The 22,070-nt window shown below is 44.3% G+C and overlaps 1 protein-coding gene across 4 annotated transcripts in view; it reads right to left on the minus strand.

Moving 5' to 3' along the window:
* The window catches only part of SLC39A10 (solute carrier family 39 member 10), a 136,538-nt gene that overhangs the window by 62,457 nt on the left and 52,011 nt on the right, over window positions 1-22,070 (minus strand). Inside the window, exons 1-2 of one of the 4 annotated variants that reach the window (XM_077884758.1) lie at window positions 4,301-4,444; window positions 2,757-2,868 (exon numbers count right to left, since the gene is read on the minus strand). The exons of 2 other annotated variants lie outside the window; for them this stretch is intronic. The gene's annotated coding sequence lies outside the window, so the exon portion shown is untranslated. Of the gene's footprint in view, window positions 1-2,756; window positions 2,869-4,300; window positions 4,461-22,070 lie in introns of those variants that run through there. One more of the 4 variants, XM_077884756.1, reaches the window with a different exon arrangement.

Below are 22,070 nucleotides of genomic sequence, written 5' to 3' on the forward strand. Positions count from 1 at the left end.
TTGACACTGCTATATATCATAGAATCAATGTATTCTTTTAACAACATTGTGTGGTCTCTTCAACATTTGGAAGTAAGTTCGATGCTATTGTTATTTAAAACTTCACAATTTGAGTCGTAAATCGCCTTCATACCTAGTGAACACATTTTGCACGGCCAACTCACAGAACTTACAAAATTCATGAAAAAGAAAAAGACAGTTCAGCATATTGATAACTGGTCTAATGTGAAACCTGGGTTTATATGACTACATATTTTTAACAGGAAATCCTGTTAAATTCTCTAACATATACCTTTCCTCCTGTTTTGAAACTTGGCCTTTTACTGTCCTATCTCCACCCAAAACTCACTTGGAAAACTACAGAAGCTAAGAGCAACCAGAGTTAACCAATTCAAAATTACTACATCCATCGTATTAGTCAACTTACCAGTTGGAGGAAACCCCAAAGTAGTCTAGATATAATGTAGCACTACAGAATCTAATTTAAATAGATTTCGTTTCAGGAAAAGATGAAGGTGAAGGAAAAGCAAAGCTCAAGAAAACCTCAAGGGGAATCAAACACTAGGGGGCAGCATCGAGCCGCTGGGACCGCCTGGGCATTCCTCTACCAGGTAAACTTTAGGCCAAGGTTGGTATTTTTAATGAAAATTACATTATAATGAAAGACAACTTTATAGGGTTATAAAACTTAGTATAAAGGAAAAAGGATAGCTTTCTGCTTTGATCCCCAACACTTCTTTCCATGTCCTACTGTGTAGTTTCTCTTGCATATTGTGAATCTGTTTGGAAAACACCACTACCATGTTTAAGATGAACTGATTGATTGATTGAGAGTACGTTCGAGTGGAGGGGCAGCTGCAGAGAAACTCAAGCACACTCCCAGCTAAGCTCAGGGCCCTATTTGGGGCTCTATTCTCATCACCCCAAGATCATGACCTGAGACAAAACCAAGAGTCAGACACTCAACAAACTGAGCCTACCAGGGGCCTACCCCTTGTGTCCTTTTGATTAAAAAAAAACTGTCCTTTCGATAAAAGCAACATCCCTGGCATTTCCATTGAGGTGAGCACTACAGAGACAAGGACTGACATTTTTATCCCACGTATTTCTTCGGGTTAATGCTACATTTAAGTTCTGTTAAACTTCATTTAGAAGGTTGACAGGCAAACTTTGCACATCCACTGAATAACGTCATGAGCACCGTGTGACAAAAAGTTGGGGAGTATGTGCTGCCTCAAGGATTTAGACAGGGAAAGCAAGATGTACATGTAGAATTTTAAGTTAAAAAATATGAGAAGCAGAAAAAAATTCTATGGATTATTACATGTAACAGAACAGTACCAAATAGGATAACTGCATCTCCGGCAACGGCCCAGTAGAGACCGTCAAACCTCAAGTTATCCGAGTTAAAGACAAAGTACTCCTTCAACCCTGATGAGAAACTGAAACATCTGTACGGAGAAAAGAAGGTAAAATGAACTAAAATTTTCTGCAGCCCTTTGTTTCATTATGTCATTCATAAAGATCGCAGTATGGGGATCCCTGGGTCGCGCAGCAGTTAAGCGGCTGCCTTGGGCCCAGGGCGCGATCCTGGAGTCCCGGGATCGAGTCCCACATCGGGCCCCCTGCATGGAGCCTGCTTCTCCCTCTCCCTGTGTCCCTCCTTCTGTGTGTCTCATGAATAAATAAAATCTTTTAAAAATAAATAAATAATAAAGATGGCAGTAAAGCCATGAAGAGGGCTTTTTAGCACAAGTTCAGATAAAAGATTAAGGTAAAGCAACTTGCTCAAAGTAACCAAACTAGTTAATAAACGGGTCATAGTGTTGAACTCTAAGTCTCACCGCAAAACCCGAAGTCCTTTCCAGTATGTGACAGAGGTTGGAGAACAAGGTAAATTCTCTTTAGTTATATCCTAACTGTAACATCCCTTGCTGCTAACGCCTATATCCTACATTCTCCGTAAAGCAGCGAAAAACCGAAAAACCCATCCCCAGAGTGAATACTCAGTACCATACTCCAGGCCTCCCGAAAGTACTTCAAAATCAGGCGCTAGAAGAAGGGGGGCTCTGTTGGCTTTTAGCTGGAGAACATCAACTGGTAACGGGAAGAACAAGTCCAGCTTATCACGCAACGTACTCTTCGTGTCAACCCTGAGAAAGGTCCTCCCTGACCACTTCTCTTGAAGTAGCACCTATGTCATCCCTGCGCCAGCTTTCTTAACCACAGCCTGTGTGTGTATAAAACTGCAGGTTTTTGAATCTGGACTTAAAAAAAAAAACAACACATTTCTCCTCTCTGAAAACTGTTCTTTCAGTTCCGAATGTAGGCAAAACCACGGTGACGTGCAGAAGCATCTAATACTTTTATCGCAAGAAATACTACAAATTAAACCCCTTGAAGACCATTTGGTCCTCACCAGTTTGAAATTAGGCATTTACCCCCGAAACTACTCGATACCTAATGCTCTGCTAAAGCACGGGTTATTCATTATTTTGATTTCAGCGTACCTGGCTGTATTCCTGCCTATCCTCCCCCCGCCCCGGGGTACATCCTGTCTTCACACCACTTGTCAGGTCCCTTGTGCTCTCCCCCCAGAGTACTCGGGGTGTAGGGCCCGGGTTGCCTGGTACCGGCCCCCAAAGTCTGCAGCCAGTGCCCGACGCACAGAGCCGCCAAAACATGTAGGGCAGGAAGTCCTGAAACACAGAAGTCTTGACTTAAACGAGCGTTTCCGCTGCCCTGCCACGACCTACATTCTACAGCTCCAGCCTCCCCGGGGTTGGCTGCTCCTCAGGAAACCTGTCACGGGTTAGTTTTGCTCCAACTTGCAGACAAAACCAGAGTTTTCCCGGCAGCGGGTGATACCTTAAGTGAGAGTCAAGGAAAAAGAAAACAGAAACAACAACATGGCCTACTTAAAAAAAAAAAAAAAAAAAAAAAAAAGTATGTGCTTTAATGTCACTCTGTGCTACTTGGAACAGGGGCTGGAGGCCGAGGCGGCTGCGGCTGCGGCTGGTACCCGGGGCTGGGGCCACGGGGCAGCTCCCACGAGCCCGGGAAGGACCGCGGGGACCACCCCAGGGTGGGGAGCACCACCCCCTGGACGGCGGGGGGGACCCTAGGATAGCGGGGGGGACCCCGGGACGGCAAGGACCACCCCCAGGACGGCGGGGGGGACCCCAGGACGGCGGGGGGGACCCTAGGATAGCAGGTGACACCCCGGGATGGCAGGGGGAGACCCCGGGACGGCAGGGACCCTCCCAGGACGGCAAGGACCACCCCCAGGATGGCGGGGGAAACTCCAGGATGGCAAGGGGGACCCCAAGACCGCGGGGGGGACCCCAGGACGGTGGGGGATCCCCCAGGATGGGGAGCACCACCCCCAGGACGGCGGGGACCCCCCAGCATGCGGAGGAGCACCCCCAGGACGGCGGGGGAAGGACCCTAGGAGAGCGGGGGGGACCCCAGGACGGTGGGGGATCCCCAGGATGGGGAGGACCACCCCTAGGACGGCAGGTGGGACCCCGGGATGGGGAGGAGCACCCCCAGGACGGCGGGGGAAGGACCCTAGGAGAGCGGGGAGGGGGGAGACCCCGGGACGGCAGGGACCCCTCCCGGCACAGCAAGGGGGGAGACCCCAAGACGGTAGGGACCCCCCAGGATGGCGGGGGGACCCCAGGACGGCAGGGACTCCCCCAGGTGGCGAGGACCACCCCCAGGACGGCGGGGGGGACCCCGGGATGGGAGGAGCACCCCCAGGACGGCGAGCCCCCCTCCCCCGCCGGACGCGCGCCGCCTGGGCCGCAGGGCCCTGAGGAACAAAGCCGGCGCCCCCCGCCCCGGCCCCCTCCCCGCCCCGGCCCGGCCCCCCCGCCCCGCGGCCGGCAGCAGAGGTCCACGCGGCCTCCCGCTCGCAGCCCGGCGGCCCGTCCGTTAGGCTCCCGGGGCCGGCGCCCCCCGCACCGCGGGCCGGGGAGGTCGGGCGGGGTCACCGCGGGGCCCCCCGCACCCCCACCCCCACCCCCGACCCCCGGCCCCCGGCCCGCTCCGCTGCGCTCGGCGAGGCGGCGGCCCCCGCGCGGACCGAGGCTGCGGCCACCCAGGCCCGCGGCGCCCCCCGCGCAGCCCCCCGCGCGCTCCGCCCGCCGCCGCCGCCGCCGCCGAGCCCGGGCCCGACCCCCGCGCCCCCCCCCCCCGCCGCCGCCGCCGCCGCCGCCGCCCCGGGCTCGCAGCCTCGGCCGCGCACGGGCCCGGTTCTGGGGGAGGGAACGTAAACAAATCGGGGTTTTATAGTCACCTCGCACTCGAGTGCCGTGTGCATCTCCTCTCCGCTCGGTACCAGCCCGGCTGCACCGAGCCGCCTATTCACCAAGGCCGCCTGCGCCAAGTGCGCCGCCGAGGCCCGCGCGCCAGGCCCCGCGCTACGCCGCCGGCGTACCGGCCCCCGCCGGCCCCCGCGCAGCCGCACCCGGGCCCCGGGCGCTACGCTGCGGGCGTACACGCCCCCGCCGGGCCCCGCCTCGGGCTACGCGAGCTGCGCAGGGGCCGCCGCGCCGCAGCCCGCGCCAGTCTACGCAAACGGCGCAACGCCCCGGCTCCGCGCGAGTTTTGTTCCAAGAAAGGCCGCGGCGGGGGGGGGGGCGGCCTCCGGCGCATGCGCGCGCCGCGCTCTCCGCTCGCCCCCGCCCCCGGCCGGCTGCGAGGTGCGCGCGCTGCGGGAGCCCCGGGCCGCCAGCGGTGCGGCCCCTCCCCTCGGCCCGGGGACCCTCTCGGCCCCTTAGGGCCCGGCAGCGGGCGCGAGCTGCAAGGGCTTCCGTGCAAGCCCCGCCAGCCCGGGAAGCCGAGTCCGGAGAGCCCGGCGCGCGCCCAGGGCGGCTCCCGACACGCTGGCAACCTGCGCACGTGTCCCCTCCGCCGCCTCCCGCCGCGTTCACCGACCCTTTCAGAACACCCAGCGGCTGAGCCTCCGGATGGAGCCCGGCCGCCCCCGGCGCCCCCCGCACCTGCACCTGCACCCGCCCCGCCTCCCCCTGTTCCCCGGGCACTTCGCGATCCGTGCATTCCTAACCAGGTGGCTCTGCACACCTGCCCCCGCCCCGCGCTCAGCTCCTCCCCCGGGGAGGCCTCTGTGCACCGTGCCGAGGCCGCCAGGCCCTGCATCCCCGCTTCTAACGGAGGGAGTTCTGGGGGGGCCAGCGGAGGGCACAGCCCCGGGACCCACGAGCTTCACGGGGCGCCAGGTGCCTCCGGGGGGTCTCGCGTGTACATGCGCTTGCTGCTCACAGCGCAGTGAGCTGGAGGTGGCTAACCACCCCCCCCCCCCGGGAAACTGAGGCACAGGAAGTTAAGGAACTGGCTTCAGATCACAGAACAGATAGGAGATCTGGGATCCAACCCCAGTTAGTAAGGCCGCATGTCCGGCTCTTCGGCCTGCTCATCTTTGTGAAGCGAGACTCTGGGTCTTGGTTTATCATCTCTACAAACAACAGCTTTTAGGCGCTCAATAAATAAATGCCTATGGACGGTCAAGACACTGAGCTGCTCATATTCCTTTTTTCTCGTCTGGGAAGCTCTGTCCACGGGCCCTCCTCCTTCCCCCCCTATTGCCAGGTTCCATAGCTGTAGGTAGAGAGAGCTGAGGTGTAGGGAGAGGGCAAGTCTGACTGGGAGACAATGACCACGGTCCTCAGATTCATGGGTAAGTCAAGGGAAGTGGTCTAAAGTCATTCTACACTCCTTGGATCCCATAAAAGTTGACCTATGTCCTTAGATTTCATAAAATCGATAGGGTGCATCTTTTAGGTACTAAGCACTAAAAGCTTCCAAATTACCCTTATGTTTTAAGGCTTAAAATTACTTTATTGACCACATTATTATCACCACCTTTACTATATATGCAAATCTTTCTCCTAAATGTCAGTAAGATACAGTACTTAGATTACTTACATGTTACGCTACCCACAACGCTTTTCCACACAAGTGCAGGTGAACCGATTCATCACATATTCAGATACTTCCATACAAGCTAGTCAACAGCTGCAGCTTTGAGTCCAGTTCCTCAAGACCCTACCCCGGTATCAGCCCTTTCAGGATTCTCCAGACCTCCCAGGTTAATGCCTGGCTAAGCAGGAAACCGATAGGACCCACCTGTTACCGAAGACTGGCATTCTCATCAGCTGGTGCCCTCGCTTTAACCAACTGCTTTAAATGTCATCCTTGCATAAAACTATAGGGTAAACCTACTTGAAAATAGGCCACGTCTCCTCTCACTTCTATACACTTACCCATAACATTCACATATGATCAAGTATATGCCCTCTGATTAGGGCAAGGCTTAGATTAAAATTACTACATATGGTAAATGAGCTGCAAACTAGTATATTACTTTTCCCACCGGGAAAAGGAATCTCAGCAAATGACTTGAAGCCTTACTCAAAATCACCTGCTGAGTTAAACAATGGCGAGTGCTGCAAAAATATCACCGTAATGTATTATTTTTGCCCATTTTATGTACAAGGAATGTGTCAGAGTAAGGAATTTCTAGTATGTTAGAATTATAAAATTTTCTTTTTTATTTAAGAAAGAGAGAGCAAGACAGTGCACCCGTGCAAGAGAAAGGGGTGAGGGGAGAGGGGGAGACGGAATCCCAAGCAGGCTTCACCGTGCAGAGCCCAAAGCAGGTCTTGATCTCATGAACCTGAGATCGTGACCTGAGCCAAAATCAAGAGTCGAACACGTAACCAACTGAGCCACCCAGAATCATAGAATTTTCTAAAGGTTTAGTCATTTTCTTTTCCTATCCACTTCATTGGATTCATAAAGAAGCTCACCCGAACTCTAAAAACAGTACAGACGATTTGCAAAAAGCCAAAGGGGGGTAGGGTGGGGGTGGAGGCAAGAAAGAGTACTACTGAATTATTTGTAAATGGTTTCCTTTCATTAATTTTGCTTATTCACACTGCACTGATCACAATTTTATTTCACATATATAAAATTTTAAGCATGGCCCACCTACCTTTGTGAGGGATGATATAATAAATCCAGTGGCCTTTTTTGCTCCTCAGAGGATTAGAAAAGAACTAGCTACAATAAATATGGAAAGCAACCACACTTCCTACCTCAATTTTTAGTTGTGACTAAAGGAAGTCTGTGTCATAAACGTGGTTTCCCTCAAGTAGAGGGGAAAAGTCACCGTTCACAACAAAGTTAAGAACTTTTAATTAGGGTACAGGCCTGGGTGGCTCGGTCCGTGAGGCATCTACCTCTGGCTCAGGTCATGATCTCAGAGTCCTGGGATCGAGCCCGAGGTCAGGCTCCCTGCTCCGGGATGAGTCTGCTTCTACCTCTCCCTCTGCCCCCCACAACCAGCTCTGTCTCAAATAATTAATTAATTCTGATTTTTACATGGCCAAAAAAGTGTGGATCAGACAAGGTCATGCCTAGAGGAAAGAGAACAAGAAAGACTAAATTATGTGGATATATAGCACTGAGGTGGGGGGGGGGTACAAAGTAGCAGGAAAAGGTGTTAACGAATTGAAAAAAGATGTCAGGAATATATTCTAAACCAAGGCCTCAAAATTAACAATTGTCTACTCACTTTTGGAGACTATGTATTCCAGCCTGGAAATCGAGCCCCCCCTCCCCCCCCAAGCTCTCTCCCCAGCCTGCTCCAGATCTGAAGCCAGAGAAATGTAAAAGGCACACCTCATGGTGTTCTTTAAGACCCGTAGCACTGTGTGACATCTAACAGGTCAAGCCCAGGATCAGGATGAGACTTGGGATGTATGGGGTCCCACCCTGGAGAGAGACAAATGTGACCGATATGCCTGTCAGGTGAGACCATTTTGAGTTTGTAGGCCTCTGCAATAAAATGAGTTTCAGGCTAACTGCACAAACTAAAATAGATTGGAGAAATGAAACAATTAAAACAACAGTTCAAACAACTCCCCACCCCCAGTAGAAAAGTGAACTTTTATATCATTGGCCTAGTTGCTGCCAACATTAGACTAGGCAAATCCCTCAGTTCTGGTTCATTGCGGTGCAAACACAAGGACTTTCATCAACATTAGACAGGAAGAAGGACAATATGGAGAGGCTTCAAGCTTCTGATTTGCCATGGCAAGTCCTTTCAAAAATAGGAACGAGACCTAACCCAGGGGAAATAGGAATACCCACTCAGAAGAATGAATGAAAGGAAGAAGCTCACAGCCGGAGCCAGGATAACAGTCAGACCATACATTTGCCTACATGATGGTACCAAGAAGACTTCTTGCCCAGGGTCACCCATCCCCGGAATTTCACATTTAGAACTTTATTACTGGAACCTGAAACCAAAGGGACTTTGACCTGAGGGAAGTTACCACTATTTTACTACTTATTTATACTGCTGCGAAAGTGTATTTTTTTTCATGCCTTTTCTGAAGAAGAGGAAGTGTTAAGAAGGGAGGAAACACGATTATCCCGTTTCCTAAGGGTAATGTGGTTCAAAGTAGTGTGGGACAAAAGGAAAACTAGACAAATTGCCAACTTCTCAATCTTGCTTCTAGCCAGCCTCGTTCACTCACAGAATACTAAGATGAAGAAAACCAGCAGGCTTGGTAAGCTGTCCCTTGTACCAAGCCTGGGGGCCTAGATGCCAACAGGCAGACGTTCTGGATCTTTTACAATGCTGGAAGCACAGGAAAAAAAAAAATCAACTTTCCAAACCTTGAATCCTAGTCCAAAGGAATTAAAAAAAAAAAAAAAAAAAAAAGGCAATGTAAGTAATCCACATGAATATTGTAAACTCAAAGAGGATTTGTGAATGGTCACACTTCAAGGAAAACTATCAACATGGAAATGCATTAGCAGTAAGTGACCATGTAAATTTTTCAAAGATTTCATTTATTTATTTGAGAGAGAGAGAGAGAGAAAGAGAACAAGGGGGAAGAGCAGAAGGAGAGGGAAGAGAGAGAGAAGCAGCTGAGCATGGGAGCCCAACTTGCTCCATTCCAGAACCTTGAGATCATAACCTAAAGCCAAAGTCAGATGCTTAACGGACTGAGCCTCCTAGACAAGACGCTCCTCCATGTGATTATTTTTTAAAGCAGGTTCATTTGCTTAACCAGTTAAAATTAATAAACTCATTTTTAAAATTCACTTAAAATGTCATCACATGAGAGGTTTCAAACCTTGCCTAGAGATTCCAACTAATGAGACCCGTCTCACAAATGACACTTATGAAAACAATCAATATATCTTTTAAAAATCAAGATACACTAGGTTTAGCTTAACAAACATTGCTTACCTTTATTTATTAAAAATTTGACAGCAGGAATACAGCAGAATTCTAAACATCAGAGAAGGTAATAAATGAATTGTCAAAACAGAGTAGCTTTTAGGGATTTCTAAATTTTTCTTGCGCTGTTTCTAACTAAAGTCCAAATTATATTTTATTTTTACTGGAATAAGCCACTTTTGCATTTTTCACAGAATGCCATGGACCAACTCTTCTAACCATTTCACATCTTTAGAGAAGCTAAATGTTTTTGGGGGAATGTTTTTGGGGGAATGATTCTGGCGGTAGCCAATAATTAAGAACCTACTATGCTTGGCTTGCTTCCCCATAGATGATCTCACCTACAGCTTCCAATGATTTCATCAACTCAGGTTTCATTCCAATTACCGTGACAGTTGCTTTCTCTAGGCAATTAGGTTTCACAGTGTTTCTTCCCACCCTAAATATGGGAAAATGCATAGTTTAAAATGTGTCAGGTGGTTTAAATGAGTTAAATATAACTTATCCCTGTACAGCCCTGCAAGGTAAATATCATTATGCCCATTTCGCAGATGAAGAAAGTTGAGGCAGTTACACAGCATGGGGCAGACCCAGGACCCCAGTCCAGACAGTCGATCTGGAGACTACAGCCTTAATCCTTGCAATACCTTCCCTCCTTATATCAAGTCTGTCCCAATTTTTGTGAGGATACCTATATTAGTTTCTCTGTAAAGATTGATAATTTTTTTTAGAAATCTGTAGAACCATAAACTGGTTTTCAGTCTGTAAATGTTGCAGGTCAATGGAAATTTTAAATGGAATAGAGAATAGAGAATAGCATAAAAACATTTCAAGATACTTGTAATGTGAACATTTGTTCTTTTTTGCTTTATCTTTCAGCTTGACTGGCTTGAATCAATTCCAAGGGAGATGTTTATTCCACAGTCTCTTAAATTAGAAAGTTAATTAGCCAATCTGGTTATACATTTAGTTGAAAGCTTTCCCCTCTTTATGGTGATTTGATGTAGTTGTTCAAGTATTTATTTATACCAGTGGAGTTATATTAAAAATTAAGCAGAATCAAGTATATGTTAACAAGTTTGATCAGTCATGTTAAAGAGAGCTATTAACGTGCTCATCAACGAAGACTTGGTCAGGTGCAGGCAAATATATCCCAGCAAATTTAAAGTGAAATTCGCTTAGAGGATTAAACCATCACTTCACTCCAGCCCTTAAGATTTACCTCTATCCTCTGCAAGTCTCCCTTGGAAAGAGAGACAAGTGTTAATTAAGGGTTGGAAAGATCTTCAAGCAAAAGTTTGTGTTTTTTTTTATGATGCCAGCTAGTCTCATTAAGTAGCTGGGAAATGAGGGCGAACAAAATAGGATTCTTGCCCTTCAGTAGCTTACAATCCAGTCAAGGAGACAATAAAAGGAGGCAATTTCAGTACAGTATGGAAAGTGCTATATTGGGGAGAAAGAGAGAGAGAGAGAGAGAGAGAGAGAGAGAGAGAGAGGGGTCTGGGTTGCTATGGCAATCAAAGCAAACATGCCTTCAAAAAGGAAGTGATATGCAAGGTCTGACTTAAGGATGAGTAAGACAGAGCCGATTAAAGGGCAGGGGGCAGAGCAATGCAAGCAGACGGGTGAAATGAGTACAAGTATGGTTCTCAATTGGGGAACTGAAACCCAGGGTGTTGACGTGTGTTTTTGACACGGGAGATTGGAAGAGAGGAGACAGGACCGGTAAGGCAGGGCTTTGTGGGCCATACAGAGAGTCTGAACGCTGCCCTGGAGGCTGTAAGAGCTGCCCAAGGATCTTAAGCAAGTGTCAAGATCACAGGCAAGAGGGAAGTAGGCCAATAGGATCGGCTTGGTAGGCAGAAGAAGGCCTCCCACACTCCCTACAAGTGATACCCACATTCTGATCTCTGGAACCCGTGAATGTTAGTTTACCTGGCAAAGGAAAGCAGAGACTGGGGATAGAATTAGGTTGTCAGCTGACCTTGAGGGGAGAGGATCCCAAATTAGGCTCAAATTTTTTTTAAGATTTTATGTATTTATTCATGAGAGATAGAGAGAGGCAGAGACACAGGCAGAGGGAGAAGCAGGCTCCATGCAGGGAGCCGGACGTGGGACTCGATCCCGGGTCCCCAGGATCATGCCCTGAGCCGAAGGCAGCGCTAAACCACTGAGCCATCTGGGGATCCCAGGCAGGCTCAATTTAATCACAAAAGTAGAAACAGGAAAATCAGAGGGTGATGTGACCGTGGAAGTTCAGTCAGAGTGATGCAATGTTGCTGGAGAAAGAAAGCCAAAAGCTAAGGAATGTGGGTGGCCTCCAGAAGCTGGAAAAGGCAGGGAGATGGGTCCCTCCAGAAGGAGTGCGGCCCAGTGAGACCATGTCCGACCTCCGACCTACAGAACTTAATAATGAACTTGTTCTAAGCCACCAAGTTTGAAGTAACGTGTTACAACAGAAATAGAAAATGAATACCCTGGGAAGCTGTTACAGCAATAATCCACGTGTGAAGCAATCGTGGATTAAACAAAGAGCTCTGATAAGGGTCAAGGAGAGAAAATGAAACTGGACCCCCGCTCTGTTAACGTCCTAGCTATGGCCTTGAAACACCCTTCTTAAAGCCTGATCGTTCAGCTTCGAGTTCAATACCTAAAAACTGAGCACTATTTTGCAGGGTTTTGTTTGTTTTACTTTCTATTTTTATGAGAGTAATACATTAACATTAGCTTTAAATTTCAAAAAGAAATGGCGTGCTATAATACAAATGAATCCTGAAAACATTATGCTACGTGGAGTAAGTCAGACACAAAAACAAATATCTTATGATTCCACTGGTATGAGATACCTAGAAAAGGCACATTCATCAAAGCAGAAAGTACCAGAACAGAGGTTACCACGTGGTGGGTGGGGGAAGAGGGTGAGGAAGAGAATGGGGAATTAAGGCATAATAGGTACAGTTTCCATTTGGGATGATGAAAAAATTCTGGAAATGGATAGTGTTGATGGCTGTACAACACTGTGAATGTACTTAATGCAACTGAAGTGTTAAAATGGTAAATTTTGTGTATATTTTACCCCAACAAAACCCACCATATTGATTAAACCCACTCGATTTTATTTTGCAATATCTTAGATGCTAGGAAGAAAAAAAGTAGAATTTTTTAATGGGCTCTTCATCTACTCATAAATACAAGTCAATAAAACCTTTCTGTCTGAGTGTCAGACCTTAAAAAAATGGCTAAAATGATATTTATTATATATATTTAACTACAATTAAAAAAAAATTAGAACAGAAACAGCAGTATATCTCCAACTCCGGAATTTACCTCCTGGAACAAAACCTTCCATTATTTCAGCTTTTCTCCAGGGAATTATGTCCATGTTTTAAAATGATATACTTACCCTGCTATTTCATCAATTTTAGATTTCTGCTATTGACTTTCAATAAGGAAGGCCAGGATTTAACTCTCTTAAATACACACACTCATATCTAGGAGATCAGGGAGTCTGCTCCTTTACATCAGATTTCTTTTCTTTTTTCTTTCTTTTTTTTTTTTTTAAAGAATCTATTTATTTATTCATGAGAGACACACACACACACAGAGAGGCAGAGGGAGAAGCAGGCTCCATGCAGGGAGCCCAACGTGGGACTCGATCCCAGGTCTCCAGGATCGCACCCTGGGCCAAAGGCGGCTAAACTGCTGAGCCCCTCCGGGATCCCCTCGATTTTCAACATCTTCCTATTTCCAGATATATGGATCACCTCCTTCTTCACAGGGGCCCAGTGCTACAACTCAGCACCCCCAAGGGCTTCCTTCTTCCTGCTATTCCCATTCCCAAGGACTAAATTCTCTAAGGAAAAATAGTTCATCATTCTCTATCTTTCAAACTGTTTATTACTCTTGCCCATTATCTTCTCTATTGCTGTATCTTTGCCATTTCTTTACTTCATTTTTGTGATCTTTTAGTTGAGAAAAACATAAACACCCGTGTTCCATCTGTCATAGTTTACCAGAACTACTCCAGGGTTGCTTTTAAGATTAAATAAACTAATACAAGTAAATAAGATAATGTAGGCATTTAAAATACTTTGTAAAGTCCCTGACACCTAATAAGGTATAATCAAAGCAACAGTAAGGTCCCTGTCACAATTATCACCAATTACCTAGCAAAAGGTTGTTAGTAGGGCCTACGATGGAATTTCAGAAAATACTGCTTACAACAGAATATCATTGTTGATTTTCCAACATTAATTGCATCTGATCAGAAATTTGCTTTTCCTTAAATAAGAGTAATTTTCATGGTGTATCTATAGGGTAAAATATTCTGCAGCTAAAAAGGATAATCTAGATTACCAGAAACTTTCTCATCCTTTAGGTTTCACTTTCTCCAAGAGGCCTTCCTTATCTCGAGAGCCCTCTTCCCCTAACTTACCACTTCTCCCTCTTCTCAGTATATACTATTTCTTTCCTTTATGGTTCCAGTCAATTTTAAAATCCCCCTTACCCCTTTCTCTGTGTGCCTTTAATTGTGTTTTATCCCTAACCAAACTCCTCAAGACAAAGGGCTGCAGGAGCTGTGGTTACCAGCAAGGTCCCCTCAGGCCCCAAAAAAGTGCCTTGAAGAACTGTTGTGCATGAGTGGAACGCCAGGTATAACACTATAGAGCATATAATGAGATTTGGAGAAATAAACTACATTCATAGTGGTGGGATTTGGTAAAGGTTATAACATTTTTATAATTTCTCTATCCTAATGCTGTTACTAGCACCACTAACGAACAGTTACTGAATGTTTACTAGGCATCAGAACTTTCCTAAGCATTTTACAGACATTTTCTTACATGATTCTCACAACAACCCCGTCTACTCTCATCATACCCATTTCACTGCTAAGAAAATAACTGCAGAGAAATCCTGTAACATCCCCAACTGGGGGGACATCTGCTAAATCGCAAACCCACCGTCTAAGCTCAAAGCCCTTGATCTTAAACCACTAAGCTATTTATCACATGCGTGTGTGTGTGTGTGTGTGTGTGTGTGAGAAAGAGAGAGAAGAAGATGTACTTGCTAAATTCTCAAATCCTGTTTTAAGAAACGAAGGGCCAAATCGGTTTTTGCTAACAAGAATGTTTTTCTGATGCTATAAAGATAGCAGTGCTGAATCACGAGAACGGCACCGTCAGCTTTATACAAGACCACAACCAAATCCCCTCGACTCACACTTCCCAGGCTCACTGGAGGCAGCGTGGGCTACGTCCTGGGAGACCCAGAATAGGAACCTTTTATCCTCTCAAGGCAGAGTCCACAACAAACATCATAAATCTTTACAAAGAATTGTGTGTATGCCTGTGTGACTATTACTCTGAACTTGAACTCTCTAGAATTTGCACAAAATAGAGTGGCTACTTTTGAGTATGATTCCAGCGTGAGCCTCTTCCTGTATGTTTCCCAGTTCTTTAGAGTTTTGTGTTAGGATACCTGATTTATTAGCAATGTTACAAGTGTAGATGGAAGGTATCTTGACCCTTCCGGTTGATACTGATTGCCAAATAACCAAACTCTTCAGCAGAGATATTTTCTTTTATAAACCTTTTTATTACATGGGAACCATCAAAGACAGATGTGATGAACCATCTGTATCATCTTTTATGTTCTAATTTTGCTTTTACATTGGTATAGATAAAAAAAAGGGAGTAGGAAATGGAAATCAGGTATCATGAGAATTATCTGAATTTCCAACTCACTCTACTCTATTAGGTCCCTGGGGAATTGGTCTATCCGAAGACTAGATCAAAGACCAGATCCTAGAGAATGGTTCCTATTAATTAAGTACAGATCCAACATATAATTATGTCCCTTAGGATTTTGACCAAAGGTTGAAAGACAAAGTCAGAAAGCCTAAAAGTTTAGAAATCTGTGTATATGACTTTAGGTTCAGAGGGCTCAAGTGCCTGTGTCAGGCCAGGTGGCATTTCTGCTACTGAAATGAAGATCAAACTGGAAACCTCTAGTGACTACGTAGAAAATAATCTTTTTAATTATTTTCCTAATTAGTATCTGTCAAGGAATGTCTTTTGAAGCACTTCAAGTCTTCTCATCTAGAATTCACAGCTAAGTAAACATTGAAAATACAGCATTTCATTATGGAAGGCTCCCTGGTTCCTAATTTCAAGAATCCAATTGTAAAAAGAAATATGAGATAATCAGGACATTTTTAATAATGACTGATATTTGATAGTAAGGAATTTTTTTTCATGTGATATTAGTATTATGCTTAAAAGAAAAATAGAGTCCTTGTCTTTTAGAGGTATACCCCAATGTATTTATGGATGCAATACGATGTCCAAGATTTGCTTTGAAATAATCCAGTGGGAGTATATAGGTGATGCGAGACTACTCACGTGTGAACTCCTGAAGGTGGATGATGTTTATATGGGTGTCATTTTACTATTTTCCCTGCTCTTGTGTTTTAAAAATTCCATAATAATGGTAAAAAATAAAGCATTATAATAAAAGCAAATTAAATAGACTCCTAGTATCTATAATGTTCAAAGAATTAGAACAAACTCTGGCACATAAATGATTTTCTAAATCTAGAGCTTTAAAATGTAATTTCGCAAATCTTTCAGAAGCAGTAATTTTTTTTCTCTGTATTTATGTAAGGACTTCCAATATAGAATAACAGTTTTGTACCTGGAGCAATTCTGAAATGACCAAATATATCAATAGTGACACCAGCTGAGATGCTGCTGCTGCATACCCCTGCCTGGCACTTTTTAAAGGCAAACTGTGCATACCTTGAAAGTGATGCAAATGTGACTTTTAAATTATTTGGCTTCATTCCAAAATAGATCCATCCTCTCAGGTGGAAACAAACAAAAATAATGAATTGAACTTTCAGCTATATTTAGAAAAGAAGCTCTAAGGCGTGCCTTGGTGGCATGGTTGATTGGACACCTGACTCTTGATTTTGATTTCAGCTCAGGTCATGATCTCAGGGTCTTGAGATTGAGCCCCATGTCAGGGGTCACACTCTTCATGGAATCTGCTTGAGTTTCTCTCTCTCTCTCAAATAAGTAAATAAATATTAAAAAAAAAAAAAAGAAAAGAAAAGAAATGAAGCCCTAACACTCCTATTTATATTTCATTTCATTTTAATTTTTATACTTTGTAGCCCTCCACATTCACACTGGAAGCAAGGCAAATCTTTTAAATATTTACTGCATTTGTGTCCTATTTACACTGGTACTTAACATTGGTAAAGAATAAGTTTGGTGACTGATAATCAGTCAGTTCTAAATTACCCTAATAATGGGAGTGGAATTATTGAGGAGGAGAGAGGAGTCAGCAGCTAACACAAAATTACTGCAACAATGAAGTTCTGATGAGCTCTTCTTTACGAGAGATAGATGAACTGCCTTGTGGACTCACCATGCTTAAGGGAGGCTAGAAACTTTATCAGTTTGGGGCTGAGGAGGCGGCTCCGCCAAAGGTGCATGATCGGCTGGTAGAGGACAGGTAAGAAGGAAACTGAAAAATTCTGGTTCAGGCTGAATTTTTTCTGTTTTTTTTTTTTTTTTTTTTTTGCCTTTCTTGTGTCCCTCATCCAATCTTAAACCTACCATAGGTTGACACTTCTTTCAGATTATCCATAATTACCTACTGTTATTCTGCAAAATGGTTTGTTCATTCCAATAATTAGTAGAAGAGGAAGTATTAGTATGATTGCACATTATTTGACTGATTTGAATGTATAAGCACAATATTATTTAATAACTACATTCTATGAAGCGTGGACAGAAGTCCCATGACTTTACAGAATGAATCCACCCATGTAATGGAAATGCAACAAGGATGGACAGACTCGAAAGAAGGGCATGTATCTCGTATTATTTCTTAAGCAAACATCCATCTATACACCCTGCCTTCATGTTCCTCTCTCTTCTAGCTAAAATTCTTAAAAAGACTTTTTTTATACACTGACTCAACCCATTTTGTCCACTCACCCATTGACATTGGGCTTCTGTCTCTACTAGATCATCCAAATGGTCACCAATGACCTAAATTCAGTGGTCACTCCCAACTGGTAGTCTATTTGATGTCTCTGCTCTTTTCAAAGTAGTTAGCCACTTCCTCCTTCAAATATGAGGGGGAATTTGATGGGTTTGGTGGTAGATTGAGAAGATATGCCCAGGACACACATCTTGAGAAGTACCCAAAGCGTGGTGCCTTTTCCCCAGGCTGACTGCCCCACCAGTAAAGTACCTGCCTAGCTGTCCCACCCGCAACCTCGTTCCCCTTTAGGTAAGAACCCAGATCCCCCTCCATTTTAATAGCAAATAGCACTCCTGATTTTTCATTAATGAATCCTCTTATAGATCATTCTACACGAGTGTTTGTAAAGAGTGTTTTAAACACCCCTTGCATCAGCGTCAGAGACTAGGAGCTCTTATTAAAGATGCAATTTCCAAGGTCACCCTAGTGAACCAGCATCTTGGGGATTGAGACCAAAATCTGCATTTTTTTAAATTACCTCCCAATTCTTACCAAAGATTCAGGATTTAGAATTACTGTTTTACACACTCACTCTGGGTAATATTATCCAACCCCATGACTTCAGTTACTATTTATATATTGGTGACATTTATCTCCCTGTTTTCAGATGACAACATTCCACTTGATGTCTCACAGGCAACTCGTAGAATTTAAGATGTCCCAAACTGAATACTCTCTCCCAATCCTGCCATCCTTCTTGTTTTCGCCCCCCTCCCCCAAGCCTCTCTCCTTCTTAGAATGGTTCTACCAAACTTCCGATGGGGGGAGGAAGAAAGCAAACGTGATGTAGCTGCTCCTGTCTCCTCTCCATTCACTCTCTCCTTATGACTCTTGACTCCTACTTCTCACCACACTCAAGTCACTCCCTATTTAAAAATATCATCATATTTTTATATAATATAAAACATATTACCTAAAACTCACTGACTTCTGGTCAAGCCCACCTCCAATCCACTGCCCACAGTGAAAATGGGAGTCATCGCTAATTTGATCAGATCACTCCCACACATAAACTTATCAAAAACCCCCCATCACCCTCGGGTGACATCGTTTCACTGACAGACCATGTCCTACCTAATCTGCTCCCGTATTTCTGCACATTTATCGCTCATTACTTCACTCCATGGCGATAATGTCCAAGAGTGGCTACAAGCCACAGGTGGCCATTTAAGACTTGAAATGGGGCCAGTGCGATTTGGGACACTCTCTAAGTGTAATTCGTACATTAGCTTTCTCAAGTGGTTAAAAAAAATGTAAGAACATCTCATTAATAAATCTTCTATATTGATTACATGGTGAAGTAAGACAATTGTAAACATATTAGACTAAAACATTCCTAAAAGTAACTTTACCTGATTATTTTACTTTCTTAATGTAACTACTCAAGTTTTTTTTTTTTTTTTTTTTTATTCCGTAATTGGTTTACATTATATTTCCACTGGATAATGCAGGTCCAGCACTCTCGCATCTAGCCATGCTCAAAGACTTGTTACTCCCCCAAATGCTACAGTTTTCCTTTCTTAATGTGTACTTCTTTGCATCCCCCACCCCTTCCTTCATCTTCCTCCATCTCCTACGTGCCCTTTAGGATTAAGTTTAGTTATTGCTATGAGGAGCTCCCCTGCATATTTATTCCCAAACCAAATTGGGCTTAGTTTTGCCTTCTGCATGCTTGCACACACAGCACATAGCTTGCAGTGCTCCACACCTGTGGTATATTTGTCTACCCCCAACCTAGGCCTCCTATGCTCACCTATTGCTTGTTAGCAGGATGGTGACTTGTTTAATGTAGTATCCTCAGATTCAAGTACATCGTGTGGTACAAAGTTGATATAGAGTAAATACTGGTAGATTGGCTGCTCTGACCCCAAAATATGAAATGTGATTGATAATAATATGTGGAGGAAGCGTTATAAATTAATATTTTCTTTTCCTCCTTAGCCTCTCCAAACCCTACCAACCAACACCCCTCAACCCTCTCTTGCTTCTTTTGTCACCTGCAAAATTTTAAAACTTCATCGGTTCATTCAAATAAGGAAATACTCGCAAAACAAAATGAACACAACCTTTGTCTTCTAAATATTTTAAAATTTCTTTACTAGAAGATATCCGCGGTGAGAACTATTACCTATTCCCTGGAAAACATTTTTATAGCATTTCTGAAGATCAAGTCTTTGCAGGAATTGAAATGAAACCTAAAATCAAGTTATTTTCTCTATAATCCTACACTTCTGGCATTCAGAGAAGTTTGGAGCACATCAAACATTCTGGCATACCCACATTATAATTAACATTTACCACGTTACTCTCTGTTAAAAGAAAAAAATTAGGGTACAGCAAATATAAAAGCAGTAAGAACAGACAGTAATTATTTTCTCAGTCTCACCAGATTATAAGTTTTATAATATGTTCATCCAATATTCATCCAATTTAACTTTTGTTTTGTTTTTTTAATGCTTTGGGCCTTTTCATGACATAGCCAGGACTTTCACTTATCTTTGTTTTTATGATATTAAAATGTCTAGAAGATTTACAAAGACAAGTATTAGGCCTCACCTTGATTTGAGGTACTACGTACCTTCCACTGCTTTGTACCTACTTACTCCTCAACATACGGTTGTGCTGTGTTCACCACACTGGTGAAATGGCTAACTCAAAAGTCATGATTGAGCAGGGCTGTGTGAAAGAAACCCAGAAGCCACCGAAAGCATCCCAACAGCTAAGGCTGGAACAGTTTAAGCAACAAAATAAATGTTTTGAATTAAAACCCAGAGTATAAAGTAAATATCCAAGAGTCCACGCTGATAGAAATAAATGATTAAATTTTAAAACGAGGGAGAACAGGGGCACCTGAGTGGCTCAGCCCATTGAGCATCTGCCTTCAGCGCAGGTCATGGTCTCTGGGTCTTGGGATCAAGCCCTGCAACGGGCTCCGTGCTGAGCAGGGAATCTGCTTCTCCCTCTCCCTCTGCCTCTGCCGCTGCTCTCTCTCACCCTCAAATAATAAATAAATAAATAATAAATAAATAAAATCACTTTGGATTCTAAATGTTAAAAAAGAAAAGAAAGGAGTGGGGGCATAACTCCCCACCTTAGGTGTGGCATACATTAGACTTCCTTTCTGGGAGTACAGTATGGAAAGAGGAGGGGAGTAACTTTAAGTGGGAAAATCTGAAAAACCCCAACTCAGCCAGAAGATCAAGGTCAACAAGAACAGTGATAAATTATGTTGACAGTATGTACCTTTGATATAAGGTGATTAAAATAGCCCTTTTACCTCTATGGTCTTCCTCCCAAAACCTCACATTTGTTTATGTGAATTTAATCCCGAGGAAAACATCAGGACCATTCTACAAAATATCTAACCAATACTCTTCAAACTGTCATGGTCATCAAAAAACAAGGAAAATCTGAGAAACTGTCACCACCAAAAGGAACCTAAGAAGCTAGGACAACTAATGTGACAACATGGATGGGATTCTGGGACAGAAAAAAAAAAAAAAAAAACACCCCACATTATGTAAACCTAAGGAAATCTGAATAAATTATGGATTTTAGTTAATAATAGTTTATCAGGGACCCCTGGGTGGCTCAGCGGTTGAGTGTCTGCCTTCCACTCGAGGTGTGATCCTGGAGTCCCGGGATCGAGTCCCACATCGAGCTCCCTGCGTGGAGCCTGCTTCTCTCTCTGCCTGTGTCTCTGCCTCTCTGTGTGTCTCTCATGAATAAATAAATAAAATATTTTTAAAAATAGTTTATCAATATTGGTTCATTATTTGTAACAAACATATCAATGTAAGATGCTAATAGGAGAAACTGGATGTTGGGTACATTAGAACTCTCTGCAATCTACATTTTCTACATATCTAAAACTGTTCTAGGGGTGCCTGGCTGGCCCAGTCAGAAAAGCAAGCCACTCTTGATTTTGGAGTCATGAATTTAAGCCCCACGTTGGGTGTAGAGATTTTTTTTTTTATAAGATTTTATTTTCAAGTAATTTCTACACCCATCATGGGGCTTGAATTCACAACCTTGAGATCAAGAGTCACACCCTACCCACCAGCAAGGTACCTCCTAAATTTCTACCTTTGACTGCCTTGGCTTATCACTTTATCTGTGAAGGGGAAAGAAATCCTACCAGTTCCTAAAGCTTCAAGTGTGACCTTCATGCTGAACACTCCAAGATCTGTATTTTAAGCCCCATCTCTCTTTTAAAGGTCAGACAATATTTCCAACTGCTCAGTGGACATTTCTACCTATACTTTCAGGAATATTAAACTCAATATGTCCAAAGGAGAAACCCTCATTTTAACCCTAATTCTGTGGCTCCCATCGTGTCCTCAATCATGGTTAAGGGCATTATAATTTCCCCCAGTGATCTAATGAGAGCCTAGCATATTCTCAATGGCAGTTTTCTTTACCATCATTATCCTCTCTGGTTTCATACGAATATTGTTTGATTCTATTTCTATTTGCTCCCTTTACTCTCAATGCATTAACTTTTCTGAATTACCAATCCATCGTTCAAAACAGCCTTGGCTGACTTGTAGAGGCTGGAGGTGTGCCCAGGTACGGCTGAAACCTCCAGCCCTGATAGGAGATAATGATATGGAATTTCATTGCTTTGTGTTCCTTGAGAAAGAAATGGGCATCCCCAGCTTGGGACAAAGAACATGACTGCCTTTTGGGGCCAGACCAGAGATACAGGGTGATCCCAAAGGGCATAAAAGGC

Source organism: Canis aureus, chromosome 36, assembly GCF_053574225.1.
Source record: "Canis aureus isolate CA01 chromosome 36, VMU_Caureus_v.1.0, whole genome shotgun sequence".
In the NCBI taxonomy this organism is placed as follows: Eukaryota; Metazoa; Chordata; class Mammalia; order Carnivora; family Canidae; genus Canis; species Canis aureus.